Source organism: Chiloscyllium plagiosum, unplaced genomic scaffold (assembly GCF_037043375.1).
Source record: "Chiloscyllium plagiosum isolate Xiang-an unplaced genomic scaffold, Cpla_swu_hap1 HiC_scaffold_29, whole genome shotgun sequence".
NCBI lineage: Eukaryota > Metazoa > Chordata > Chondrichthyes > Orectolobiformes > Hemiscylliidae > Chiloscyllium > Chiloscyllium plagiosum.
In genome coordinates, this window is record NW_028270167.1 from 40876522 (window position 1) to 40889634 (window position 13113).

A 13113-nucleotide genomic window follows, 5' to 3' on the forward strand; every position below is an offset into this window, starting at 1 on the left:
GTATAGCCACAAAAGACTCCTGCACTAGCTGCCTACCTCTCTTACCTTTCCTGGAGTTAACCCATCTATGTGACTATATCTGAGACTTTCCCCCTTCCTATAACTGCAATCCATCACATACTGTTGCAAATTCCTCATTGCTTCTAACAGTCTCTCCAACCGATCCACTCGATCTGATAAGATTCACAGCCAACAGCATTTATGGCAGATAAAATCCGCAGTAACCCTTAAACTCTTTTTAAAATCCCACATCTGACATGCACATATCACTCTACTAAAGACCATTTTTGCTCCTTCACAATCTACAGACCCAGAAAATATCACCATCTTATTCCTCAACAAACGCTGCCCCAGGTTAAATTAATAGCTATGGCTTATATTTTAGGTTTAATCATGAGACATATCTCCAAAAGCATATAATCAAGAAAGAACCCATTCTACTCACTACTACAGACATTCTGTAGTCCACTTAAAACAATTAACTTACCTTTTGCATGTAGGTTTGCTCGCTGAGCTGAAAGGTTCATTTCCAGACATTTCGTTACCTTACTATGTAACATCTTCAGTGGACTTCATGCAAAGCAATACTGAAAATTCCTGCTTTCTATTTATATGTTTGGTTCCTTTGGTTGGTGATGTAATTTCCTGGGGCCATGTTATTTCCTGTGGTGAAGTCACTTCCTGTTCCTTTTCTCAGGGGGTGGTAGATGGGGTCTAACTCAATGTGTTTGTTGAGAGAGTTATGGTTGGAATGCCATGCTTCTAGGAATTCTCGTGCATGTCTTTGTTTGGCTTGTCCTCGGATGGATGTTTTGTGCCAATCGAAGTGGTGCCCTTCTTCATCCGTATGTGAGGATACTAGTGAGAGAGGGTCATGTCTTTTTGTGGTTAGTTGGTGTTCATGTATCCTGGTGGCTAGTTTTCTGCCTGTTTATCCAATGTAGTGTTTGTTACCGTCCTTGGACGGTATTTTGTAAATGACATTAGGTTTTACTCATTGTCTGTATAGGGTCTTTCAAGTTCATTAGCTGCTGTTTTACTGTGTTGGTGGGTTTGTGGGCTACCATGATACCAAGGAGTCTGAGTAGCCTGGCAGTCATTTCCGAGATGTCTTTGATGTGGGGAGAGTGGCTAGCGTTTCTGGATGTGTTTTGTCTGCTTGTTTGGGTTTGTTGCTGAGAAATCGGCGGACTGTGTTCATTGGGTACCCATTCTTTTTGAATACACGGTATAGGTGATTTTGTTTTGTAGGAAGATGTTCCTAGTAAGGTAACGAAACGTCTGGAAATGAACCTTTTAGCTCAGCAAGCAAACCTACATCTAAAACCTCAACCTGAGCTACAAATTTTCTAAAAACTCTTTAACTTATCTGATTCTGTGCTGTGAACTTCACCCAACAGCTCCTCCAAGATCAGTTGTGAAATTCACTGTTTGTTAATTTTCCCAGACGCACGCCGATGTCTAATGATACATGAATTCAAACAGCAAAGGCAGTGTCAGTTTCTTTCTTTCTCTCTCTCTCTTGCACTGAGCTCACCATGTGCTTCCTTTGTCTGTGCTTCTCCCTTTTAAAACTGCTGTTGTTTTGACTTTTGTTTTCGAAGTTCCAAAACAATGCACTTGACTTAATAAGTTATATAATATTAACTTATATAATAGGTTTACTATTTCATGGTTCATAGCTTTGAATCTAAAATGCGTTGTGGATGGAATATCTGCTGCAACTTCTCCAAAGACCACCTTCAATAGACAGAATAAAAGTAACCCCAAAACCAATGGACCAAAAGCTAGCCTCTGCAGTCCAGCCACAAACAGTGATAGATAATTTAAAAATTTACTGAAGGAGGAGCCTCCACAAGTATCCCTATCCTCAATGAAAAGGGATTCCAACACATCACTGCAGATGACAAAGTCTATGCATTTGGAAGCATCTTCAGCTAAAGATCCTGCTAGAGTTTACAATTTTTCCATGTTCCTCCTGATGACCCCAGCATCAGAGATCAGTCTTCAGTCAACTCTATTCACTCCACATGAAGTCATGAAATAGCCGAAGGCACTAGATACTTAGCAGAGGCTGTGGTATTCTGGTAATGTCACTGGATTTATAATCTAGAAACCCAGCTGGTGATCTGGGGTCATGATCACCAAATGCCACCATGGAGAAATTTGAATTTAACAAAAAAAAGGAAAAGGAAAAGCTAGGTAAATTATAACCGTGAACACTATCAAATGTCATAGATCTCAAATTTGTATTTTAGCCTGAAATTCAGGGAAGTGAATCTGCAGTCTTTACCTGGCTTGGCCCACATTTAACTCCAGATTATCATTCTGAGCTGTCCTGTGGGCAATTAGAGATGGACAATGAATAGGGGTGACCTATTTCTAAAGGCTATGGGCCCTTCCTGACAACTTTCTGGGATAAATACTCCAGAACGTGCTCCAGGAATAAAATGCACTCATAGTCAAATTGTTCCAGTATAGTTACACACAGTGGCACTGACGCCAGCCATGTGGAAGATTGCTCAGATACATCCTGTGCACAAAAGGCAGGACGTGACTAGCCCAGTTAAGAACTGGGCAAATGGAATCAAAGGTTATAGGGAGAAAGCAAGATTAAGCTATTGAGTTGGATGATCAGCCATGCTCGTGATGAAAGGCAGAGCAGGCTCGAAGGGCTAAACGGCCTCCTCCTGCTCCTATCTATGTTTCAATGTTTCAACAGTCCATCCAGAATCATTAGCAAAGCAACGTTTAAAAAATTAATTCACAGGATGAGGGTTTTACTGACTAGGGTCAGCATTTATTGCCTGTTCCTCATCATCCAGAGAACAGTTAAAAGTCAGTCATAGAGAGTCAACTACATTGCTGGGGTCTGGAGTCAGATATAGGCCAGACCAGGTAAGGATGTCCATTTCCTTCCATATTAGTGAGCCAGATGGGCGTTTCCGACAATCGATAACGGATTCACGGTCATCATTACACTTTTCATTTCAGATTTATGTTTTAAAATTGCATTCATATCGAATCTGCCATGGCAGGATTAGAACCTGGGTCCCCAGAACACTCCTGGGTCACTGGATTAACAATCCAGCAATAACACCACTAGGCCATCACAGAACATAGAACAGTACAGCACAGCACAAGCCCTTCGGCCCTCGATGTTGTGCCAACCTTTTATTCTATTCTAAAATCAAACTAACCAACATATCCTTCATTGTACCATTATCCATGTGCCTATCCAAGAGTCGCTTAAATGTCCCTAATGTATCTGACACTACTACCACTGCTGGCAATGCATTCCACGCACCCACCACTCTAAAAGATTTACCTCTGACATCTCTCAAACATTCCTTCAATTATCTTAAAGTTATTCCTTCTTTTGAGAGCCATTTCCACCCTAAAAAAAATCTCTAGTTATCCACTCTACCTATGCCTCTCATCATCTTGTACACCTCCAACAAGTCACCTCTCACCCTTCTTCGCTCCAATGAGAAGAGCTCTAGCTCTCTCAAACTTTCTTCATAAGACATGCCCTCCAGTCCAGGAAGCATGCTGGTAAATCTCCTCTGCACCCTCTCTAAAGATCCCACAACTTTCCTACAAGAACTGAACACAATATTCCAAGTGTGGTCTAACCAGGGCACTATAGGAGGTGCAGCAAAACTTCGTGGCTCGAACTCAATTCCCCTGCTAATGAAAGCTAACACACCATACGCTTTCTCAACAGCTTTGTACTCTGCATTCAAATTTGAACTTCCAAAATGAATCATTTCACACTTTTCCACATTGAACTCCATCTGCCACTTCTCAGCCCAGTTCTGCATCCTGTCAACGTTCCCACTGCAACCTACAACAGTCCTCCACTAACCTTCACGCCATCTGCAAACTTACTAACCTATCCTACCACTTCCTCATCCAAGTCATTTATAAAAATCACAGAGCAGAGGTCCCAGAACAGATCCGTGCGGAACACCATTGGTCACTGAGCTCCAGGCTGAATACTTTCAGTTTACTGCCACCCTCTGTCTTCTACAGACCAGCCAATTTTGTATTAGCTCCTCTAATGGAAATATCATCAACAGTGCCTTCAAGTGGAACTTGGAAACCAAGAACTTGCTCATTGAAGCTCAGTTTAGGTTCGGTCAGGCACTCTCACATACATCCCCCTACAGCCTTGGCCCAAAACTGGACAAAAGTGACAAAAGGGCTGAGAAGGCGATTGCCCTTAACATCAAAGACACAGTGTAGCATCAAGGAGCTCCAGCAAAACTACACCCCATTGGAATCATGGGAAAAACTTTCTGCTGGTTGGAGTCATATCTAGCACAAAGGAAGATTTTCTTTTGTAGCTCAATTCAGAACATCACTGCAAGCACTCCTTTGCTGATCCTTCCTTCCATTATATGGTCAAATGTGAGCATGTTTGATAATGATTGCATAATGTTCAGTACCATTCGTGACTCCTCATAAACTGAAATAAACCGTGTTCAAACGCAACAAGACCTGGATAACGTCCAGGTTTTTCTGGATAAGTGGCAAGTAACTTCCAGGTCACACAAGTGCTAGGCAATAACCACTTCCCACAAAAGAAAAATCAATCTTTATTACTGAATTTCCACAATTAACATCTTGGGGATCACCACTGATCAGAAACTGAAGCGCACCAGGAATGTAAATTATTTGGCTGCAAGTGTAGATCAGGAGCTTAGAATTCTGTGGCTACCCACATCCTGACTCCACAATGTGTGTCCACCATTTACAAGGCACAAGTCAGGAATGTGGTAGAAGAGTGCTACTCCAACAATACTTAAGTAATTTGAGACTATTCAATTCAAAACAGCAAACGTGGCTGGAACTCCATCTAAACCATGCAACACTCCCTTCACCACCAGCACACAGCAACTACAGTCTATATCATCTACAAGATGCTGTGCAATAACTTATGAAGGATTATTAGAGAATAGTTCTAAACTTAGGACAAGGGCAGTGGGTATCTAGAAATAATCACAACCTGCAAGGTCACCCAGTGAGCCATACAGTTTCCAGATTTTACTCTGTGTCACATGTTGCTTTGATGTTAAACATACACAGTTTCCTGCAAATGCAGAATGTTTTTAAATGAGGGAATTTAACTTTTATAGATTGGGTTAAATTTTCTAACCTACGTCATGAGGATAATAAATTTCTTGAATATCTGTACAATAGTTTTCCCCAACATTGAAGACAAATAGAGCCACTTTTTAAAATTCTCTTATGGGATGTGGGCATTGCTGGCTGGGCCAGCATTTGTTACCCATACCTAGTTGCCCTTGAGAAGATGGTGGTGAGCTGCTTTTTGATCCACTGCAATTCATCTGCTGTAGTTAGACTCAAAATGCCATCAGGATGGGAGTTCCAGGATTTTGACCAAGTCACACTGCAAGAACTGTGATCTGTTTCCAAGTCAGAATGGAGAGTGCCTTGGAGGGGAACTTACAGGTGATGTTCCCATGTATCTGATGTCCTTGTCCTAGATGAAGTGGTCATAGATTTGGAAGGTGCTGTATAAGGATCTTTGTGAATTTCTGCAGTCCATCCTGGAAATGGTACACACTGCTGCGCCTGAATAATGGTGGAGGGAGGTGATGCTTGTTGAAGTAATGCTGTACTATCCTGCATGGTGTCAAGCTTCTTGAGTGTTGTTGGAGTTGTTTCATCCAGGTAAGTGGGCAGTGTTCCATTACACTCTTAACCAATGCTTTGTTGATTGGAGACAGGCTTCGGGGAGTCAGGTGGACCAGAACCCCACTGGTCCTCACCTACCACCAACGCCATCCCATATTCCCAATTCCTTCATCTCCGCCGCATCTGTTCCCAGAAGGACCACCGCCTTCCTAACCTTCCAAAACCATACACAACCCAGATGGCATCCTTCTTCAAAGACCGCAATTTCCCCCCAGACATGGTCGAAGATGACCTCCACCGCATCTCTTCCACTTCCCGCTCCTCCGCCTTTGAGCCCCGCCCCTCCAACCGCCACCAGGACAGAACCCCACTGATCCTCACCTACCACCCCACCAACCTCCATATACAGTGTATCATCCACTGTCATTTCCGCCACCTCCAAACGGACCCCACCACCAGGGATATAATTCCCTCCCCTCCCCTATCAGCGTTCCGAAAAGACCACTCCCTCGTCAGGTCCACATCCCCCACCAACCCAACCTCCACTCCCGGCACCTTCCCCTGCAACCGCAAGAAATGCAAAACTTGCGCCCACACCTCCCCCCTTACTTCCCTCCAAGGCCCCAAGGGATCCTTCCATATCCGCCACAAATTCACCTGCACCTCCACACACATCATCTATTGCATCCACTGCACCTGATGTGGCCTCCTCTATATTGGGGAGACAGGCCACCTACTTGCGGAACGTTTCAGAGAACACCTCTGGGACACCCGGACCAACCAACCCAAGCATCCCGTGGCTCAACATTTCAACTCCCCCTTCCACTCCACCAAGGACATGCAGGTTCTTGGACTCCTCCATCGCCAGACCATAACAACACGACGGTTGGAGGAAGAGCGCCTCATCTTCCGCCTAGGAACCCTCCAACTACAAGAGATGAACTCAGATTTCTCCAGTTTCCTCATTTCCCCTCCCCCCACCTTGCCTCAGTCAAATCCCACGAACTCAGCACCGCCTTCCTAACCTGCAATCTTCTTCCTGACCTCTCCGCCCCCACCCCACTCCGGCCTATCACCCTCACCTTGATCTCCTTCCACCTATCACATTTCCAACGCCCCTCCCCCAAGTCCCTCCTTCCTACCTTTTATCTTAGCCTGCTGGACACACTTTCCTCATTCCTGAAGGGCTTATGCCCGAAACATCGATTCTCCTATTTTTTGGATGCTGCGCTTTTCCAGCAACACATTTTCAGCTCTGATCTCCAGCATCTGCAGTCCTCACTTTCTCCTACAAGACATACCAGGGCAACTTTCCATATTGTCCGGTAGGTGCCAATGTTATATTGTTACTGGAACATGCTTGGCTAGAAGAGCAGCAAGGTCTGGAGCACACATCTTCAGTACTATTGTCAAAATATTGTCAGGGCCCATAGCTTTTGCAGTATTTAGTGTTTCTAACCATTTCTTGAAATCAGGTGGAGTGAATTGAATTGGCTGAAGATTGGGATCTGTAATACTAATGGAAGAGGCTGAAATGGATCATCCATTCAACACTTCTGGCTGATGATTGTTGCAAACACTTCTGCCTTTTCCTTAGCACTGATCAATGCCTACACGCCACATGGAGTACAGAAGTTCAAAAAGACAGCTTGCCACCACTTTCTTGGGACAATTCAGAAGGAGCAAAAACAAAACTATGCTGGCCCAGCCAGTGATTCCACATTCCTTAAATGAACAAACAGAAATTATTAAAGGATTGGGTTCAGACTTGGAGGGCAGAGAATACAGGAAGTGAGATACAGAAGGAGGCATGGTGACAAGAAAAAGTCTCAGGGAGACAGAAAAATATTGGCGAAAAGGTGGCAATCCACGTGATGGACTTGGGTCAGGAGCAGCAGCCAAAAAAGGAATGAGTACATGGAAAATCCAATTACAAAGGCCTGGTTAATTTGCTTACATCTATTATAATATATCCTGGCAGCATAAAGAATGGACAGCACTTAAAAACTACCATAGCATTTCGGAGTACAAATTATGAATCATAGTCATATGACTATGCCATATGGAACTCCAATGCATAGACAATTGGTTTTTCAAAAGCAATGCAGCCACCAACTCGGAAACTTTGCCAGAATGTTACCCTGCAGACTGCTTAAAAGCTAACTTGTTTTGAGAATCATACACTTGAAGAAAAATTAAAATTGATTACTATTGCATAATCCAGATAAGTGGCTCGATGAGGAAGTCTGCGTAGATCATTGAAAACCTTTGGTCAAGTGAAATCAGGAAACCATCTGATGGGTAGAATATCAGTTGATGCACTAATGGAGATAATCCATGGGAATGAAGGTCAAAGAGGTAAGCAGAATCACTTCTAAACAGTAATACAAAAGAAACAGAATTCTTCTGCTTGCCCCAACTCATTTCACATTCACATCTAAACAGTAATACAACTGCTTAAAGTGTGGCGCTGGAAAAGCACAGCAGGTCAGGCAGCATCTGAGGAGCCTGCTCTTCGGATGCTGCTTGACCTGCTGTGCTTTTCTAGCGCCACACCTTTTGACTCTGATCTCCAGCATCTGCAGTCCTCACTTTCTCCTAGTGATATAACATATACAGATCCCTCCCCAAACTCCAAAAGAACTCCATACCCAAACAGTGACAATATAGAACTCTTTCTCACTTAATCCAAACAGAAATATAACAAATACAGAATTCCCACTACTCGGAATTGCAATGGGAACACCACTGGAATATAATGCACAAATGCAGTCTCTACTTTAAGAAGGGCAGGACAACATACACAGAATCCACAAACAGTAGTGGAATCTAAGTGCACACGCACTGTTCAACTACATGAACAAGGGAAGCCAGGCAAAGAGAGATTGCTTTCAGTCTAGTAAAGGAGGGAATGATTTGCTGTAATTAAAGCAAATCCAATTACCAAAATTGATTACATTTTCTCCAATCAAAATATAGTTGTTCTTCCACAATTCTGACTGAAGTTTAAGAATTTGATTTATAACGAATGTAAATTATTAACTAAGCGGCATACATGAAAATGCAACCTTCAATAACACCCTTGCAATATAATAAGTCAGAGCTGAGCAATGTTTCAGTACTTGTCACAGAATTCTTCCCAGTACAATTCATTCCAAATCTTTGGTACCGTCCAGCGTCAGAAGCAGAGAATATGCAGGCGCGCTCCCAAACCTTGTCTTTACTTTGGTTTGTTCAGAACAGAGACTCACGAGTGCAGGAGTAGTGAACAGGAGTCAACGAAGAGAGCACTAGGCAACGACATTCCTGAGACTTACTCCTACTACAAACAGCTGAGAAGGGAAAAGAAAGCTGAAACAAACGGCGTGCTTTCAGCTCCTATCTGCCTTGTAGAAACAATACTGAGTAGGGAACTGGGAGGAGCAGCCAGTTTAACTACAGCTATACGCATTCCAATGCGCATAACAACACGTTAATGGGATAAAACATTGTTGCAAAATTCCTGCAAAGTACAAAGCACTGTAGGTCTATGCATTCCAATTTCAGCAGCTGAGTAAGTTAGTCATTCTTAAATTGTAAAACCCTGAATTCAGATTTTAAAAACTGAAGCAAATCACCTGGAACATTCTCAACTCATTGATTATTCAAAGATGTAATACAATCCCAGAGAAGATAACGCCGAAGGCAACATGCATGAATGTGCATCACCGTAAACTGCTTTCATTACTGCCACCACTAATAGTCCTTTCCAAATTTGGATCAACAAAACCTATAATCTAACTGCAGTGTAATGAGGTCGTGATCAAACAAATGTAGCTGCATTATAATCTAACTGTCTAACCATTGTACTATTGTAGGGACTGAAGGCTAAAACAACTGTACTTTAAACTCCACTGCGATTCTTTGTAATCTGTTTTCAAACTTTTATTAATTCATGGGTACAACATCCCTTCAAAGGTGCACGCACACGGTATTGGTACTAGGTTCCGGAAGTAGTTGCCGCGCTTGTTCAAGGCTCACGCAGCCAAATAGAAATTTACAGGGAATACTGGACGTGAGTGTCACTGGCAAAGCCGGCATCTTCCTTCTTTACTCATCATTGCTTATTTGAATCATTCTGGTACGCAGTGAAGATATTTCCAGAGTTTTGTTCGATAGGGCGTTCGAGGATTGTGCTGGCGATAAAGGAGGAAGTGTAATGTATTTCCAAGTCAGGATAGTATTTGATTTGAAGGAGGATTTGGAATCAGTAATATTCCCTCGGGCTTGTTGCCCTCCTTTTACGCGGTAAATATAGGTTTGAAACGTGCAGTCTAAGAAGCCTTGGGATTTCTCATGGCATCTTGTCGATGATACACATGACAGCCTTTGTGTGTCTGTGTTGGGGAGATTGCGGAAGGGATGGTGTGCAAATTAAACATGTCGCTTGCTGCTGAATGGTGTGCGGTTGGAGTTGCATTTAGCGGAGCAAAGTAGACAGCATTCCTGACAATGTGCTATGTAGATGGGGGGAAATGCTATGGCAGAGTCACTAGTTGCAATTCCCAGCCTCCAACTTCTTCTCGTGAACAGCACTCAGAGGGCTAATCCAGTTAAGATCCTGGTCAAAGACAATCACAAGGATTTTGGTGTGGGGTAAAAACAGAAATGGAGAAACCGGCACCAACTGTGAAGAGAGTAAGATGACGCCAGGTTATAGTCCAACAGGTTTATTTGAAATCACAAGTTTCACCTGACAAAGGGGCAACACTCTGAAATCTTGTCAGAGAGTTGCCCCTTTGTCAGGCGAAAACTTGTGATTTCAAATAAACCTGTTGGACTATAACCAGGTGTCCTCTGACTCCTGACCTTGTCCACCCAGTGCAACACCAGCACCGCCACATGATGAGGAGAGAACGATAGTTAACGTTTTGAGTCCTCTTCTTCTGTCGTTAAGATTGATATCAGATTCTAACTCTGTTTCTCTCTCCACAGATACTGCTGGACCAGCTGAGTTTCTCAAGAATTTTCTCTTTATGTTTCAGGTCTCCAGCATCTATAGTATTTTGCTTTTATTTGCATATTGATGTGCGATTTTACATTGTTAGTGCTTTTAAATGTTAAATGGGAGACGTTTAAGAGCCAATTTTGTGATGGTTATTATCTTGAATGTGTGTGACTGGAACATAATTTACCACTGAACAACTCAAACCTGAATCTCAGTGCATTGGGCACCTCATTATGGGAGATGTTTCAAATGAAATTGAACATTGTGTACTTAGCAGTAAACATTCCCACTTCTGTCTTCATGATAGAGCAAGAATTATTCATAAAGTAGCTGAGGATAGTTAGCCCTAAGACTGCTATGAGGCCCTCCTGCATCAATGTATTTGGCTAAGATAATTGGTTTCCAACAAGCACAACTGACTTCCTTTGTTCTGGGCTAGTGTTGAGCTTGCCTTTTGACTTACATTGATTACTAGGGCTCCTTGATGCCACAATTGGTCAAATGTTGCGCTGATGTCATGAGCAGCCAGAGCAAATGGTGGAGGCTAGTACAATTACAACACTTAAAAGATATCTGGATGGGTATATAATAAGGAAGGGTTCAGAGCGATATGGGCCAAATGCTGGCAAATGGGATTAGATTAATTTAGATATCTGGTCCATATGGACGAGTTGGACCAAAGGGTCTGTTTCCATGTTGTATACCTCTATGATTCTATGTCAATGACAGTTACATTCACCTGACCTCTGGAATTCAGCCCTTTTGTCTGTTCAATGCATGTCTGTAACAAGGTCAGTCTGTCAGTAGTCCTGGCCGAACCTAAATTTAAAACCGGTGAGCAGATTATTGCTCAGCAACTGCCACTGAATAGAATGTCAGTTTTTGCTGAGGATGAGTAGAAGACTAGGGAGATCAGACTTGTCCTTTTTTGTGGACAGGAAAATATTTTAGTAATTTTCCTTGTTATCTGGTAGATGCCAGTGTTGAAGTCCTACTGGAACATAAAGGTATTGCTAGTTCTGGATGCAATGTCTTTATCACTAGAGCCAGAATGTTTACAGGGTCCACTAACTTTGGTGTGTTCAGTTAGTTCAATGGTTTATTGAGAGCAATGTGGAATGAAACAAACTAGCTGAAGGTTTTGAAGGGTCACTGAACCAGAAATCTTAACTCTACTTCCTATCCACAGATGCTGCCAAATCTGCTAAATATTCCCAACAATTCTGTTTTTGTTTCTGATTTCCAGCATCTGTAGTTCTTCAGTTTTTTTGTTTATCTGAAGGCTTACTTCTGTGACAACGGGTTTTTTAGAAGGAAGCAGAAGATCAATTAGGCATTTCTCACTGAAGATCATTACAAAAGTGTTCGCCTTCGTTTTTGTTAATGTGCATTGGGCTCTGTCATCACTAGAGATGGGATCCTTTGGAAGCCTCATTTATTTGTTTAATTGTTTACCATCATTGTCATGACCATGGGTGAGAACTCCAAGGGACACTTTAACTTGTAATTCCAAAATGAATTTCTTTAAAAAATATGGCTGATACAGTCCAAAATGGCTACAGATACAAAATAAGTGGCTGCTTAGAGAAATACACCCATGAAAAGTGACACCTAAAGATATAAAAGGCATATCAGACAACAGCCCGCCACAGGGGGAGAAGCAAGTCAAAACAGACTGGGCCGTGATCTCGAATGGCTGCAAAGATCATGAAAGGCAATGATCCACTTTTTCAACAGCAAGCCATTCCCTGTAAAATATGTCCCAAACCACAGGCACATTTTGTGTTGTTTCCTTTGAAGTATACACAAGAATACAAAAGGTGGTGAGAGCCTGGAATTCACTTCCTGAGGTGGTGCTGGAAGCAGACACAATAGCAGCATTCAAGAAGCACCTGGACAGATACATGAAGAGGAAGGGAATAGAAGGATATAGATCCTGTAAGTGAAGACAGTTTGAATACGGATGGGGCAAATGTGTTGGCGAAGGCTTGGAGGGCCAAAGGGTCTGCTCCTGTGCTGTACTGTTATTTGTTCTAAAACGTCAGTTTCAATTTTCCTGGAGAGGACTAGAGGAAGGAGGTTCTTGTGGGTGTACTAACCTGGGGTTGTGTATTAGCATGCTGTGAAATTTACAGGAACTATTGCCTAATCACCCTGTGGTTCAAGTAAATATAGAACATAGAACAGTACAGCACAGAACAGGCCCTTCAGCCCACGATGTTGTGCCGACCACTGATCCTCATGTATACACCCTCAAATTTCTGTGACCATATGCATGTCCAGCAGTCTCTTAAATGTCCCCAATGACCTTGCTGCTGGCAACGCATTCCATGCTCTCACAACTCTCTGTGTAAAGAACCCACCTCTGACACCCCCTCTACACTTTCCTCCAACCAGCTTAAAACTATGACCCCTCGTGTTAGTCATTTCTGCCCTGGGAAATAGTCTCTGGCTATCGACTC

At 42.7% G+C, this 13113-nt stretch overlaps 1 protein-coding gene across 21 annotated transcripts in view; it reads right to left on the reverse strand.

Moving 5' to 3' along the window:
- LOC122540755 (rho GTPase-activating protein 32) overlaps positions 1 to 13113 on the reverse strand; it is a 591094-nt gene that overhangs the window by 85445 nt on the left and 492536 nt on the right. Inside the window, exon 1 of one of the 21 annotated variants that reach the window (XM_087976522.1) lies at positions 8916 to 9006. The exons of the other annotated variants lie outside the window; for them this stretch is intronic. The gene's annotated coding sequence lies outside the window, so the exon portion shown is untranslated. Of the gene's footprint in view, positions 1 to 8915; positions 9007 to 13113 lie in introns of those variants that run through there. 21 annotated transcript variants of the gene reach the window in all.